Genomic DNA, 17,156 nt, shown 5'->3' with positions numbered 1-17,156 from the left:
CAATCTCTTGTCTTTCTAAGGCTGGCTTCATTACTTTAATGTGATCATCTCCAGTTATATCCATTTTCCTGAGACTAACATGACTTCAATATGCTTTATGGCTGGAAAACTTCCATTGTGTATAGAAACCACAATTTTCTTTCCTGTTCTGTCTTTGGAGACCCAGTCTGGTTCCATAACCAGGAAGAGGGGAGCTGCAATCAACACTGAAGTATAGGTTCTCCATGGTGTGTTGACTGAGAGCCTCTCGTGTAAATACCCAGGAGAGGTATAGCTGGGTTGTATGGTAGATCTACTTTTAGTGTTTTGAGACTTCTCTGTGCTGATTTCCACTGTGAAGGACTTGTGGATGTTGCTTATGTTCCCACAAGCAATGTACAAGATCTCCCCTTTGTCCATATCATCATCAGCCTTTGTTGTTATTTTCTCATTAAAATATTTTATTTCTATTTATGTGTGTTTCTGTCTGAATATATGCCAGGTGAGTGCAGTTGCCCACAGATGCCAGAAGAGGGAGTTGAATTGCCTAGAGCTAGAGTTACAAGTGGTTGTGAGCTGCTAAGTGTGAGTGCTTGAAACTGAATTTGGATCCTATGCAGGAGCAGTATATGCTCTTTTAAAAAAAGATTTATTTATTCATACGAGGCTCTATTTGCATGTACACCTGCATGACAGAACAGGGCATCAGATCCCATTATAGATGGTTGTGAGCTACCATGTATGTGGTTGCTGGGAATTGAACTCAGGACCTCTGGAAGAAAAGCCAGAGCTCTTAACTGCTAAGCCATCTCTGCAGGCCTGAGTAATATAAGCTCTTAACCACCAAACATCTCTCCAGACCCCAGTCTTCTTGAGAGTTTTTGTATCTGGGTTCATCATCAGGGAGGTTGGTCTATAATTTTTTCTGTCAGTGTATCTGCTGGTTTTAATGCCAGGGTTAATGCTGGCATCATAAAAAGAGTTTGGGAATGTCTCTGTATTTTCTATTTTACTAAATAATTTGATGAGCATTGGTGTCAGTTCTCTGAAGTTCTTGTAGAATTCAGCAGCTAATCCATCTGCACCTGGACTTTTATAGCTAGATTTTTTTTTAATGGCTTCTTTAGGCTGGGTTGTGGTTACACACACCTTTGATCCCTGTACCCAGGAGGCAGAGGCAGAGGCAGGCATGTATCTGAGTTTGAGGCCAGTCTGGTCTACAGAGTGAGTTCCAGGGCTAGACAGATAAACTTTGTCTTGAAAAACAAAACAAAAAAACTACTACTTTAATCTTACTATATATTTAAAACCGTTTAAATTGTTTATCTCATTTTGGTTTAATTTTTGTAGATTGTATGCATCTAGAAATGCCTCCTTTTCTTGGGTTTTCCCATTTAGTAGAACGTATGTTTTTAAATGTAATAGAATGATTGATTTTCAGAATGTCAGTGGTATCTATTGTAATGTCTAATTTTAATCTCCAATTATATTAATTTGTTCTCTCTCTCTCTCTCTCTCTCTCTCTCTCTCTCTCTCTCTCTCTCTCTCTCTCCATTTTGCCAAGGGTTTGTCAGTCTCGTTTTGTTGTTTCCTCAAAGAACCAACCCTTGTTTCTTCGTTTGAGACAGGTTCTCTTATTCCAGGCTAGTTCATACTTGCTGTGTAGCCAAGGATAATATTGAACTTCTGATCATCCTGCTTTGCTTTCTGAGTTTTCTTTTAATCCTTTTTAAAAAATTTATTTTACGGGGCTGGAGAGATGGCTCAGAGGTTAAGAGCACTAACTGCTCTTCCAGAGGTCCTGAGTTCAATTCCCAGCAACCACATGGTGGCTCACAACCATCCGTTATGAGATCTGGTGCCCTCTTCTGGTGTGCAGATATACATGGAAGCAGAATGTTGTATACATAGTAAATAAATAAAATCTTTTAAAAAATTATTTTACATACCAATCATAGTTTCCCTCCCTTCTCTCCTCCTGTTCCCTTCCCCCACCTCCTTTCTACCCTCCCCATCCACTCCTCAGAAAAGGTAAGGCCTCTCCCATGGGAGTCAACAAAGCATGGTGTATCAGGTTGAGGCAGGACCAAGCTCCTCCTCGACCCTGCATCAAAGTTGAACAAGTCATCCCACCATAGGGAATAGGTTCCATAAAGCCAGCTCCTGCACCAGGGACAGATCCTGGTCCCACAAACAGACCAAGATACACAACTGTCACTGATATGTAGAGGGCCCAATGTCAGTCCTATGCGGGTTCCTTAGCTATCCGTCTAGGGTCCATGAGTTCCCACAAGCTCAGGTCAGCTGTCTCTGGGTTTCCCTGCTTTGTGAGTTTTCTAAGTGTGTGTTGGGGTTGGAAATGCATGCTCCATGCATGCTAAGCAAGTGTTCTGCCAGCTGAGTTACACTCTTAGCACTAAGACCAGTTCTTTCTCATTAATTCTTTATATCGTTTTCATTTCCCTCTCACCAATTTCTGCCCTAATCTTTGTTTCTATCTACCAGTTCTTGGGTTTAGCTTGTTCTCATTTTCCACAGACCTTATGGTATTTGATATCTTTCTGGTGTTATAATGTAGGTACTTGTAGCTGTAAACATCTCTCTTAGGGCTGTTTTCATTGTGTCCATAGGTGATATGTTGTGTTTTCATTTTCATTCAACTCTAGGAATTTTTCATCTTCCTTCTTGACTTTTATTTATTTATTGTTTTATTTCATGTGCATTGGTGTTTTGCTCGCATTTATGTCTGTGGGGATGTCAGATCCCTTGGAACTGAAGTTACTGGCAGTTGTGAGCTGCTGTGTGGGTGCTGGGAATTGAACTCAGGGCCTCCGGAAGAGCAGCCAGTGCTCTTAACCACTGAGCCATCTTTCCAGCCCCTTCCTTCTTGATTTCTTTCAAGAGCTCAGTCATTATTTAACACTGTGTTATTCAATCTCTGCGAGTCTACATATGTTCTGTTTTTCTTGCTGTTGATTCTAGTCAGATAGAATACAATATTCTATTTCAACATTTACTAAGACATGCACTGAGGTGGTTTGAATAAGAATGGCCCCCACAAGCTTAGTCATCAGAAAGTAGAACTACTTGAGAAGGAATAGGAGGTGTGGCCTTGTCGGTGGAAGTGTGTCGCTGGGGGTAGGCTTTGAGGTTTCAAAAGCCCAAGCCAGGCACATTGTCATTCTCTTCTTAGTGCCTGCAGACCTGGATATAGAACTCTCAGCTGCTTCTTCAGCACCATGTCTGACTCTGTGTTGACATGCTCCCTGCCATAATAATTATGACTTAAATCTCTAAAACTGTGAGCTAGCCCCAATTAAGTGTTCTTTTACAAGAATTGCTGTGGTCATGGTGTCTCTTCACAGCATAGAACAATGACTGAGAAAGAAGTTGGTACCAGAAGTTGGTATTGTTGTGACGGGCCTGACACATGCTGCTTGTTGGCAGAATGGACTTTGTTTGGGACTTTGATTAGGAAAGCAGTTGAATGCTTTAGGTGGGGCTTTATGGGTCATACTAGTGGGAGCATGGAAGACAGTGGTGCTGAGAGCAGTGTAGATATGATGGCCCAGCTCAAGAGGTTTCAGATGAAAAGCATCAGTAAGTCAGTAAGTGGCCTCGGGACCATTCTTGTGATATTTTGTCAAAGAATGTGGCTGCTTTCTGCTTTTGTCCAAAAAAATTTCCCTGAGACTAAATTGAAGAGTTTTGGATGAATAGCATTGGCAGAGAAGATTTTAAGACAGCCTAGTATTGACTGTCCTGTGGTTGTTAGTAATCACTCTTATGAAGATCTGTAACAAAAAGGAGCAAGGCAGTAAGCAGTTCCCCTCTATGGCCTCTGCATCACCTCCCTGCCTCCAGGTTTCTGCCCTTTGTGAGTTCCTGCCCTCACTTCCTTTGGTGATGAACTGTTATATGAAAGTGAGTGAATTAAATCTTTCCTTCCCCAAGTTGCTTTTGGTCATGGTGTTCATCATAGTGATAGTAACCCTAAGACATGTTTTGTATCCTAAGATAAGATGCAGTTTAGTTTTCCAGGCCTTTGAGCTTGGAATCTTCTTCTATTCCTATTATTAAGTTTGATCTTTTCATGGTGTCCCAGATTTTCTGGATGTTTTCTGTCAGGATTTTTTTTAGATTTAACATTTTCTTTGGCCTCTGCGTGTATTTCTTTTATTGTATCTTCTACGCCTGAGATTCTCTCTTCTATCTTTTGCATTCTGTTGGTGATTTGTAGTTCCTGTAAGCTTACCCAGATTTTCCATTTCCAGGATTCCCTCAATTTGTGTTTTCTTTATTGCTTTTATTTCCGTTTTCAGATCTTGAACAATTTTATTCATTTCCTTTACCTGCTTGTGTTTTCCTGGATTTCTTCATTTCCTCTTTGAGGGCCTCTATATATAATAGGACTTCAGGTCATTTTGTTGAGCTGCAGCTGTGTTGGAACATTTAGGGCTTGCTGTAGTAGGATAGCTGGGCTCTGGTGGTGCCAAATTGCCCTGGGTGTTGTTGATTGTGTTATAAGTTTGAGTGCCAATTTCTGAGTTTTTCTTTGTTGGATGGATTTTTTTTCCCCTTTCCATTTCTTCTCTGCTCTGGACTGAGTGACCTATAGTTCTGGTGACAAGTGAGTGAGTCTTCAGGTCTAGTAGTGTGTCTCTGCTGGGGTTTTGGCGACCTACATGACCCCTGGAGTTTTGGGTGCTCACATTGCCTCTGGAGTTCTGGGGTTCTGGGAACTGGTGTGGACTCTGGGGTTTTGGATACCGTTGTGGCCTCTGAAGTTCCAGGTACCTGGGATTCCTAGTACCAGCATGACCTCCCATAGAGCAAAAGTCTTCTGTGCTTCCTAGTAATGGCATGGTCTCAATAGAGGTGGAGTCTTCTGCCCCAGTTGTGGGCCTGAGTATGGAGCCCAGGAAAGGGGGTGCTGTTGGGTTCTGCTGGGGTTCCTAGTACTCATGTGGCCTCAGGTAGAGCAGGGGTCTTCAGCCAAAGTTGTGGGCTGGAGTCTATTACATTTATTTATTTACTTGTGTGTGTGTGTGTGTGTGTGTGTGTGTGTGTGTGTGTGTGTGTGTGTGCGTGTGTGGTATACAGTGTCTATATGGTATGTGTGATACATGGACATGAATTTCCAGGAGTATACACCTCTGTGTGTGTGTGTGTGTGTGTGTGTGTGTGTGTGTGTGTGTGTGTGTGCATGAGGAGCTCAGAGAAGGGCATTGGGTGTTAGCCATACTGCCTTGAGGTAAGTGTTCTCAGTGACTCAGAACTTGCCATTTCAGCTAGGCTGGCTGGCTGGCCATTAAAGTTGTCAGTATTCCCTTTCTTTGCCTTACAATGCTGGGGTTACAGCCATGAACAGCCAATAGCCTTTTCATGTGGGTACTGGGGACTTGAACTTACATCTTCATGCTTGCAAAGCAAGCATTCTTACCCACTTAAGCCATCTCCAAGCCCCTTCTTTGCAGTGTTTTTAAATGAGTGGCAGTGCTTGTGTAGAAAACTACTACCTATATATCCATGCACCAGGCTTAGAGTCTAGAACCATGTTCTTCAATACTTTAAAAAGGGAGCTGGGTGGTGTGGCACATGTCTTTAATCTCAGCATTCGGGAGGCAGAAGCAGGTGGATCTCGTTGAGTTCAAGGCTAGCCTGGTTTACAGAGTGAATTTCAGAATGCCAGGGCTACACAGAGAAACCCTGTCTAAAAAAAAGAGGTGGGGAGGGGGAGTCTGAAGGAGGGCAGCAAGATAGTTCAGTAGGTAAAGGTACTTCCCCATCAGCCTGAGGACCTGATCTGGAACTTCCAGTGTGGGCATTCCAAAAGTTGCCTTTTTAATTTCCCTATTTGCTATCATTGTCTTTTCTGCACTAGGCTGTTTCTTCCACTTTCCTTTATCACTCTTCCCAGAAGGCCTTTCTTTTCTGCAGCCACTTAATTTGAGGAATTTGTTTATACAGATTTCCCCTTTAAAGCTTCCTCTCTCATTAATCCAATATGCTATCTGCACAGCCGTGGTATCAACCTCCTCCTCCAAAGGGGAGGTTTGCATTCGCTTTTAGTTTGATGTGTTCAAGCCCAAGGGTTCCATGAAAGAGCTATTGGCCTTGCCTTCTCTGTTCATGTTAGAAAGGTTCTCAAGGTATTGGGGTGTGGCTCAGTAGTAGAGGACTTGACTAGAATCCCTACCTCATGAGGGGTTTGAGTTATGGCTCAGAGGCTAGAATCCTCCAGTCAGTGACTGGGGTCATGGTTCAACAGCAGCACACCTGTGTAGAGTCCCCCAGTAAGGGGCTGTGGCTCTGGCTCAGACTCTGGCTCTGGCTCAGAGATAAGTACATCTCTGGCAGACACATCCCCAAATTCCACCCAAAGCACCATTTAAGAAAAAGTGAATAATAAATTAAAAGCCTTCATGCTGATTGGAGATGTGGGAAGGACAGCCATTGAGTGACAGCAGGATTCTGAGTCGTTCAAGGATATGCTCCCAAATATGTGAACTGGAGATTTGGCTTGGTGTATAGTTTGGGGGCAGAATGTGCTTAGCAAGCCTTGTACAGAGAGATGAATCTTTTGAACTTTGGCAAATGTCAATAGACTTCTCTCTTTCCATCTTTCCATTCTCAGGGCTGTGCAGTTTCCAGGTCAAGTTGTTCATTTTCAGAATTTCTTCTCAGTGTCTGAGCTGTGGAGATCAAGTATAGTCATCACATAGCACATACTATTAGGGAGCCCATGGGCCACACATTCAATATCAAGGATTTTCAGACTGGGTGTGTTGTTACCTCAAGACTTGGAAATATAGAGAGGATGATTGTGAATTCTAGGCCAGACTGGGTTACACAGTGAAACCCTGTCTCGTGATTTAATAAGGCATATATATGACTCTGCTGAGGTGGGCCAGTGAGATGGCACAGTGGACAAAGGCACTGGTGGCCAAGCTTTACAGACTGATTTGATCCCCAGGACCCACATGTACGTTGTTGTCTGACCTCCACATGCACACTGTGCCATATGAGTGTGCACACACAATCAGAATGCAATGCAGTTTAATAGGCTGAGGCAGGAGGATTGCTTGAGCCCAGGCATTTAAGGCTAACCTGGGCAACATAACAAGTCCTAGTCTCAAAAAATTTAAGCTATGTATAGTATTATGTGGAATGTGTAAGTATTAATATTATTGATGTCATATATAACAGGAATGTTTTATTTATTTATTTATTTATTTATTTATTTATTTTGGTTTTTCGAGTGAGGGTTTCTCTATGGCTTTGGAGGCTGTCCTGGAACTAGCTCTTGTAGACCAGGCTGGTCTCGAACTCACAAAGATCTGTCTGCCTCTGCCTCCCGAGTGCTGGGATTAAAGGTGTGCACCACCAACGCCCATGTAACAAGAATGTTTTAAATGGAAGGAAATGAGCCTGCTAGGCCAAATCTACTGTGGTGGTTTGAAAGAAAATGGCCCCAAAGGGAGTGGCACTATTAAGAGGTATGGACTTTGTTGGAGTAGGTGTGGTCTTGTTGGAGGAAGTGTGTCACTTTTGGGGGCAGGCTTTGAGGTCTCATATATGCTCAAGACACTACCCAATGTCTCAGTCCACTTCCTGTTGCCTTCTGCCTGCATGCCACTATGTTCTGCCATAATGATAATGGACTAAACCTTTGAAAATGTAAGCTGCCACCCCAATGAAATGTTTTCCTTTGTAAGAGTTGCTGTGGTTATAGTGTCTCTCCACAGCAATAGAAGCCCTAAGATAACTACTATATTTACATTTTCATTGTCCTTCTACCCTGGGTTCAGGTACACGTATATTTTACAGGTAAAGACCAAGAAGTAACAGTCATATATTTTTCAATCAGGTTAGGGTTAGATTTTTTCAAATTTTAAAACATCACCTCCCAGGCCAGGTGGTGGTGGTGCACACCTTTAATCCCAGCACTTGGGAGACAGGGGTGGGCGAATCTCTGAGTTCAAGACCAGCCTGGTCTACAGAGCCAGTTCCAGGACAGCCAGGGCTACAGAGAAACCCTGTCCCTGTCTTGAATACCCTACCCCCCCCCCAATTGTTAGCCAGGCAAGCCTTTAATCCTTGCACTTTGGGAAGCAGACACAGACAGATCTCTGTGAATTTTAGGCCATCTGGGACTATATTATAAAGTGAGATTCTGTCTCAAAAACAACAAAACCCATCTGTAAAAACCTGGTACAGTTCTGCACCTTTAATTCCAGTGCTCAAGGTATGGAGACAGGAGGATCAGAAGTTCAGATAAGGCTGGAAATGTGACTCATTTGGTAGATTACCTTGCTTAGCATTGCTTGCACCCTGTAAGTCAGGAGTTGGGGTGCTATACAATACCAGTACTCAAAAGGTGGGGGTAGGAGGATCAGACATTCAAAGTCATCCTTGGGTATGTAATTTGAGGCCAGCCTGGGCTATGTGAGAACCTACCTGAAAACTAATGCCAGAAATCTTGCTAAGATTGTTCCCTCTGCCCAAACACTCTCGCACAGGGTTCACCTCTCTTCCTTTTCTCATTCAGTCTTTCTGTGCTTAGATTACAAGACAAAGAGGCATTTGTGAGTGAGAGGTACAGATGTGAACTGGTCTAGCAGGGTTCTTTAAAAAAGTGCTATTTGCCTTCCCTATGTGGTCCGGGTGCACGGGGGTGGAGGTGTTAGTCACCATCTGGCCGAGCGCCCATGCACTTGGATTCAACCCACTGGGGTGACTGGCAGGCTAACAAAGGCAGGAAGGAAGGGGGACTGGTAGTGGCTTGGCTTACAGTGTGAAAACTGAACTGAGACAACTCTGACCTTGCATTTGCCCACACATTTGTCATAGCACGTAGAAGAAATGTCATTCTTGTGGTTAGCCATGCACAATTCAAAACTTAACTATCGTTTTCTTTTTTTTTTTTTTTTTTTTTTCTTTCTGAAACACGGCATGGCTGTGTCGTGTGATAACAGCCGGATCTCTGTGAGGTGGTATGTGATATTCTAGGCACTGTAGGGGAAACAACCTGACTTGAAGCTCCGAGTTTCCATTCTGGCTCTTCTCTACAAGTAGCTTAAACCCAGCGAAAATCTTAGGATTCCTGTATCCATTGATTACCTTTCTGGCCACCTCTTCCTGTCCTGGGTTTCTGATTTTTATCTGTAGAAGTAAGAGGCTCAAATGTTAAACTCAAAGTATTTATTCTTGAGCTGGACATGCCTAATCCTAATGAGACTGAGGCAGGAAGATATCCCATTTGGAACCAGGCTGAAGTATATTGTGAGAGCCATCTCTACTAGAACTTAGAATAAAATAATTGAAGACACTGGAATCTGAACAGCAAGGTTGGTGACATACTGCTATAATCCTAGCCCTCGGGAGGTGGAGGCAGGAGATTCAAGACAAGTTCAATCATAGTTTTAGAGACAAAGTGAGTTTGAGGTACTGTCTCAAATAAGTAGTTTATCCTTAGTCAGTGTTGTTACTATCACAAAATTATCAAAGCTATATAACTTTATAAAGAAAAGAGATTTATTTAGCCTACAAGTCTGATGGCACATGGACCCACACTTGGTGAATGCCTTCTCGCTGGTGAAGTTCCAAAGTGACAGAGGGTGAGTGTCTTATGGCAAGAGACATAGGCATTAATCCAAGGCTCCTTATGAGCCTCCAGGATTCAACTATGGGTGCTCTACATGAATGATCTAATCTTACCTTAGTCACTCTCTCCAAAGTCCTGCCTCTTATCATTTGTTTGGCTTCACTTTCCACCCTCTGAATACTTTATAATGGGTAGTAAATTTCAACACAGGAACCCTTGGCAGACACACCCAGACCAGAGCCACTAGCCACCTTTCCTTCATCTTGTAATGACTGGGGCTGGGGATGTAACCCAGTTGGTGGAGTGCTTGCTTTGCCAGCATGAAGCCCTGGATTTGATCCACAGCACCAGAGAAACTTGGTGTGGTGGTGCACATGCCACCATGCCCTCAGGAGATGGAATTTCGAAGATCAGGAGTTTGAGGTCATCCTCAGCTGCACCAAAAGTTTCAGGCTGCCTAGAATAGAGACTCTGGCTCAAAATCCAAAACCAGGGGCTGGGGAGATGAGTAAATGGTTAAGGTGTTTTCCAGTCAAGGCTGAGGACCAAGTTCACATCCTTAGAAACACTCATAAATGCCTGGGGGGTATGGAGGCCCATCTGTAGTGCCAAGCTTGGAAGGATGACAGGAGGTCCCAGTGAGAATAGCTGTATCGACAAGCTCTGGGTTTGATTGGGAGAACCTGCCTCAATGAATGAAGTAGAAAAGTTATTTGAGAATGGTTCCAGGCATCAACGTTAGGTCTCTACATGAGTGCTCGAGCACGCACGCGTACACACACACACACACACACACACACACACACACACACACACCCCTACATATGCCCACAAGCATACATCTACCACATGAAAAGGGGAAAAAACCCAAACCATTCCATATCAATCCAAATCCTAGCATCAGTAGCAATCAATAGTATATTCAAGGCTTCAAGATAAGACACTGAAGGGCTGGAGATGGAGGTCAGGGGTGAAACGTTTGTCTAGTATGTGTCATGCCCTGGGTTGGACTCATAAAAAAGCAAGAAAAATAACTTTTGAAACAAAAAGTAAGGGAGTTTGGTGGAGAACATAGGAGGATGGGGGGCAAGGGAATGGCGGATGGATATATAAATATGAATGCCTTTAAAATAAAAATAATTAAAGGAAAAATATTTTTTAAAGTGAAGCCAGGTGTGTCGGTGCGTGTCTGTAATCTCAGCTAGTGATGTGGAGACTGGTGGGTCCCTGGGACTTGCTGGTCAGTCAGTCTAGCTGTATAGGCTACATGAGACCCTGCCTCAGTCAGCCGATGGACTCACTTCTTTTTAACTTTATTTTATGTGCATTGATGTGAAGGTGTCAGATCCCGGGAGTTACACACAGTTTTGAGCTGCTATGTGGGTCCTGGAAATTGAACCCTGATCCTCTGGAAAAGCAGCCAATGCTCATAACCATTCAGCCATCTCTCCAGCCCCAGATTTGACTTCTTAAAGGCCCAAGCAAACAAAAACTATTTCAAAAGTAGGATATAGTGATGTGTGGCTATAATCCCAGGTCAAGAAAAATGGAGGCAGGATGAGCCCGGCATTGATGGTGCACGCCTTTAATTCCAGCACTCGGGAGGCAGAGGCAGGCGATCTCTGTGAGTTCAAGGCCAGCCTGGTCTCCAGAGCGAGTGCCAGGATAGGCTCCACAGCTACACAGAGAAACCCTGTCTAGAGAAAAAAAAAAGAAAGAAAGAAAAAAGAAAGAAATGGAGGCAGGAGGATTACTGAGAGCTTGAGACCAGCCTGAGCTATATAGTGAGTCTTAGCCTAGCCTGGGCTACAGGGTGACAGAGTCAGACCTTGTCTCAAAAATAAGAGGAGGAGGGGAAAGAAGAGGGAAGGAGGAGAACGAGGAAGAAGAGAAGTAGCAGAAGAAACAAAACACTGAAGAGCTCAGGGTCCAGATAGGAAGCAACCCAAGACACAGTACGATTATGATCTTGATTCTAAAATGATGATCTTGGAGAGCCCAGAGACAAACCAAGGGAGTTAACAATGCCTACAGGAGTGAGTGTGATTGTCCCTGATGTTGTGAAAGCTCGACAGACAGAGATGGGAGCCAAGAGAAGAGAAGCAAAGGATGAGAGCCAGCCTCAGTCTAACAGGAAGGAACCATGATTGGCAAACTGGAAGTGTGAAGGGCAGATTAAGGAAGTCTACAAATGCCCAAATAAAAGAATAACATATTTATTTGGGGAACACTCACACAATGAAGGTTAAGAGCCACCTTGGTCTTCTGCCCCTGGAGGTGCAGGATACTGCAATGCAGTGAGACCCCTCCTCCTCCTTATAAGGGATCATGTCCACACACTGAAGCCACACCCTACAGCTGGTAGCCCAAAATGAATTCCCACTACAGAAGTGGTGGGAATGGTTTCAAACCAGCTCTCAAACAAGAAGTGAATACCTATAAAAATGAACGTAAGGGGACATCTTTGTTGCCTGATGTCCCATTTTTCCATGGTAAGGAGACAACAGAGAGCCTTAAATTGGTGAATCAAGACATAAGAAAAGAGAGGCTGGAGAGATGGCCCAGGGGTAAAGGGCCTGCTGCGCAAGCAAGAGAACCTGAGTTCGGATCCCAGGTACCCATGGGAAAATGGGGCATAACGTAGCATGTACATAACTTCAGTACTGGGGATCCCAAACAGGCAGATGTGTGTCTGTAGCATAATCCACATCAATGGGTTACTGGGCTCAGCAAGTCCTTGGACATCCTTTAAGGGAAGCCTTGTAAACACCCAGACTTCACCCTGCCTTTGTTTCTCTTGTGGTGTGTTCTCACCCACCGGCGCTGTGACTGAACCCCACGGCCTGTGCTTGCTAAACAATCTTACTTTCCAACCCCTCTTGCTCCTTTGGATCCTGAATTCTCAGTCACCCAAACATGACTTCCTTATTTTTTTCCTCAAATCTGGGGTCATAACACAAACTCTTCTGGGAGAAGACAGCAAATATCAGAATTTCTCTCCCACAAAATACACAGAGTTCTGGGGCCAGAGAGATTGCTCAGTGGTTAGGAATGCCCAGTGCTGTAATAGGGATCAGTTCCTGCCCCCAGAACCCATGTTGGGCAGCTCACAGTACCTGTAACTGCAGCTCCAGGGCATCTGATGTCTGCTTCTGACTTCTACAGGTGCTGTGCACATGTGGCATACATTCATAGAGACACACAGATGAAATTTTAAAAAATACATAAAGAACTTAAAGCACAATGGGGAGCCAGGAGAGACCCCAGAGTAATCTCCATTTTAGGGGTATGTGGTGGCTAATACTGACAACTTGATAGGTTCTAGAATCACTGCAGGGGGTTCTAAATTGAGTTAATTGAGTCAGGAAGGTCTACTGTAAATGCTCATGGCAGCATCCCACTGGCCGGACTCTGGACTGAAGGGAAAGCAGCAGTGTTCACTGCTCTCTGCTTCCTGACTGTGGTTGCGATGTGGCCAGCTGCCTCATGCTCCTGCCAGCACACTGCCTCCAGCGTTGTGGACTGTCCCTTCAAACTGTGAGCCACAATAAACCCATCCTTCCTTATGTTGCCGTGTCAGGTGTTTTTTTGTCACATAGTGAGAAAAATAAAAATAGCGTTGTGCTCTGAGATGGATGTGGTGCCCATAGGTCAAGGGTATGCGTTCTGCTTGCTGCTCCTGAGATGACAGATGGTTCCCTCAGACTTTAACATCTAAAGGGACAAAAGCATATAATAGGCAGCATTCCATCTGGACATGGTGGCACACACCTGTAACCCAGGCACTCTAGAGGCTGAAACAGAACAAGCTGCAGCTCCAGTCTAGTCTGGGCTACTACTGAATTCCAGGCCAGCCTAAGCTACATAACTAGTACCTTGTAGCTCAGTGGTAGAGCACTAACTAATCTGTCGTGCATGAAACCCGGAGTTTACTCCATAAACAAGCAAGATAAAGTGAGATAGTGGGAGAGTTACAAATTGTCTTTATTATGGGGACTCAAAGGGAAACGCAGACTCACAGGATACTGGACAAGATGGAAACCACTGTGTCCCACTGCTCTGCCCTGGGGAGATGTGAACAACCGCACAAGCTTGCTTCTGCTCCAACCTCCCAAGAGAGTGAGCACACCCACCTCTTCTCTCTACATATCACTCCACACATAGCACCTCAGACCACACCCAAAGGGGCAGGTATCCCAAAAGCTATTGGCTGAATGAATTCCTGTAACAGCAGGGTCCCAAGTAGCCCAGGCTAGTCTTAACATCATTATAAAAATGAGGGTGTCCTTGAGTTCCTGATTCTTCGGCCTGCACTTTCCAAGTGCTGGGATTCCAGATATGAGTCTCCATGTCTGCTTATGGTTTCTTTGTGTGTGAATCTGTATGTAATATATGCATGTGTGTGCTTGCATGTATGCCGGTACAGTGTCCTGTGCATGTATGTGTAGAGCCAGAGGTTGATGTCAGTGTCTTCCTCTATTACTCTCTCTACCTTGAACTTTGGGAGTCAGAGACTCTCGGTGAACCTGGACCTTAGTGATTCCACTTCTGTTGGCCACCCAGCCTCGGGGACCTGTAAAGTGCTTACCTAGCATGTGCGAAGCCCTGGATCCAATCCCCAGCACCACATAAACTAAGCTGGTTGGCACTCCACTACCTGATCCACATCCCCAGCTCTCAGGCTGCCTTTTAGTTTTTGGTCCATGCATTGTGAACTCACCTATAATCTATTAATATAGTTGGTTTTTTTTTTTTTAACTCTTTGGCTCTTTTGGTCTTTTGGTGGGCCCACCACCCAGCTCCCAAATAAATACACACAGAGGCTTATTCTTTGCCAGCTTTCCTTAAATTATCCCATCTATCTTTTACCTCTGGGCTTTTATCTTTCTCTATTTCTATACACCTTTCTTTCTTATTCCATTGCTGGTTGTATAGCTGGGTGACTGGCCCCTGATGTCCTCCTCTCCTTTTCCTTTCTTGCTCCTTGATCTTTTCTTCCCAGATTTCTTCTCTCTGCCTGCCAGCCCTACCTATCCTTCCTCCTGCTTTGCTATTGGCCATTCAGCTGTTTATTAGACCAATCAGATGTTTTAGACAGGCAAAGTAACACAGCTTCACAGAGTTAAACAAATGCAACAAAATAATGCAACAATCTGTGTATCATTAATAAATGTTCCACAGCATAAACAAATGTAACACACCTTAAATTAATATTCTACAACGTATTGATTCAGCTGTTGGACGCTTAATCTTCACCCTCAGCACCCAGAACTTAATGTAAAAAGCAAAACTGGCCTGTTGTGTCTCTGTGCCTCTGTAATCACAGTGAGGCAGGATGATCATTCAAGGCCATTGTATTAGTTACTTTTCTACTGTTGAGATAAACACCGTGATCAAGGCAACTAATATTAGAGTTTATTTAGGCTTATGATTCCAGGGGGGAAAGAGTCCATCATGGTGGGGAGGTGGCAGGTGTGGCAGCTGGAGATCAAGATGAAAGCTGTCACCTTGAAGCCCATACACAGACCAGAGAACAAACCAGGAGTGCCTCAAGTCTTTAAATTCTCAACACCCCCTCCAAACACTTCCTCCATGAGGCCACACCTCTTAAACCTCCCAAACAGCACTGCCAACTGGGACCCAAGTGACTACGGGGAACATCTCATTCAAGCCACCATAGCCATCCTGGGCTACATATATGAGACTCTCAAAAACAATCACACAAGAGACAAAGGACTAAGGAAATGGCACCCAGTAAAGCCAGTAAAGTGTTTGCTGTCCACGCACAAGAACCTGAGCTTGGACACTTAGCTCCCAGGTAAAACAGCTGGGTGTCTGTAACTCCAGAGCTAGGGGGTGGGTGGCAGCAGAGAAAGGATTCCTGGGAGCTCAGTGGGCAGCCAGCCTAGTTAGTCAATGAACTATAGATTCAGTGAGATGGACAGAGACTGAGGAAGACCTCTGGCCTACACACACACACACACACACACACACACACACACACACACACACACACACACACACGCAAGCAGGCACATACACAAGCACAGACACACACAGAGTTCCAGACCATCCTGAGTTTTTTGTTTGTTTGTTTTTTGATTTTTCAAGACAGGTTTTCTCTGTGGCATTAGAGGCTGTCCTGGAACTTACTCTTGTAGACCAGGCTGGTCTCGAACTCACAGAGATCCTCTGCCTCTGCCTCCCGAGTGCTGGGATTAAAGGCCATCCTGAGTTTTAAAAAGAGTAAAACTGTTTGCCACTTGAAAAAAAAAAAGCAGAGTATGGGGACACACACCTTTCATCCCAGCACTCAGGAGGCAGAGGAAGGTAGATCTCTGTGAGTTCAAGGCCAGCTTGGTCTGCAGAGTGAGCCCAGTCAAGGCTACACAGTGAGACCTGCTTAAAAAAAAAGAAGAAGAAGAAGGAGGGCATGGTGGCCATGGTCTCATACTGTGGTGTCTGGGCCTCCCAGATTCTCCTGAGCAGACTGTCTACAATGGTTTCTAAGATTTCTACTAAGTATCTACAGAGATGTCTAAGTGATGGCTTGTAGATGTGGAGTTGAGCAAACTTTTCAAAGCAAAGCTTGGCCAACCATCTTGATGTAGTCCTGTCATTACATCGCTCAGGAGGTGGAGGCAGGAGGACCAGAAGTTTAAGGTTATCCCAGGCTACACAGAGAGTTTGAGGCTAGCCTGGGCTACACGAACTCTGCCTCTTGAAGCAGGAGGTGGCACATGCTTGTGAATCTAACACTCAGGAGGCTAAGGTAGGAGGATGGTGAGTTGGAGGCCAGTCTGGGCTACAAAGCAAGATTCTGATCTAAAAAAGAAAAAGAAAAAAGTCAAGTCACCTGCTTCCAAATCTGACAAGCCAAGTTCCATCTCCCATGGTGGGGGGAGACAAGTGACTCCCGCAAATTGTCCTCTGACACACACAGCATACATGTATGTCTTAGGGTTTCTATTGCTGTGTCAAAATACTGTGACCAAAAGCAACTTGGGAAGGAAAGGGTTATTTCCCCTCCAGACTGCAGTCCATCATAGCGAAGGGACAAAGGGACAGACGGACGGAGGAGGCGGGGATGGAAGCAGATGAATGATGCTTATCGGCTTGTTCCTCTCAACTTGCTTGCTCAGTCTGCCTTCTTATAACAGCTCAGGGGTAGTACAGCCCACAGTGAGATGGGCCCTTCCACATCAATCAATCAAGAAAATATCCCATAGGCCAATCTGCTAGAAGCATTTTATCAATTGAGGTTCCTTCTTCTTATATGACTCTAGATTGTGTCAAGTAGACATAAAACTAGCCAGTCCAACATACATACAATAACAATACATCAATTTTTTTTTTGAGGGCTGGAGAGATGGTTCCTTGATTAAGAGCACTGAATGCTCTTCCAGAGGACCCAGGTTCAATTCCCAGTTGCCAGATGGCATCTCACAACTGTCTGTAATTCCAGTTCCAGGGGAGCTGACACCCCTGGCAAAACACCAGTGCACAAAAATAAGAATAAATTTAAAAAACCAAAGAAGCCAGGCGGTGGTGAACACCTTTAGTCCCAGCA

The sequence above is a fragment of the Cricetulus griseus genome, chromosome 4, assembly GCF_003668045.3.
Source record: "Cricetulus griseus strain 17A/GY chromosome 4, alternate assembly CriGri-PICRH-1.0, whole genome shotgun sequence".
NCBI lineage: Eukaryota > Metazoa > Chordata > Mammalia > Rodentia > Cricetidae > Cricetulus > Cricetulus griseus.
This window is presented reverse-complemented; position numbering follows the sequence as displayed.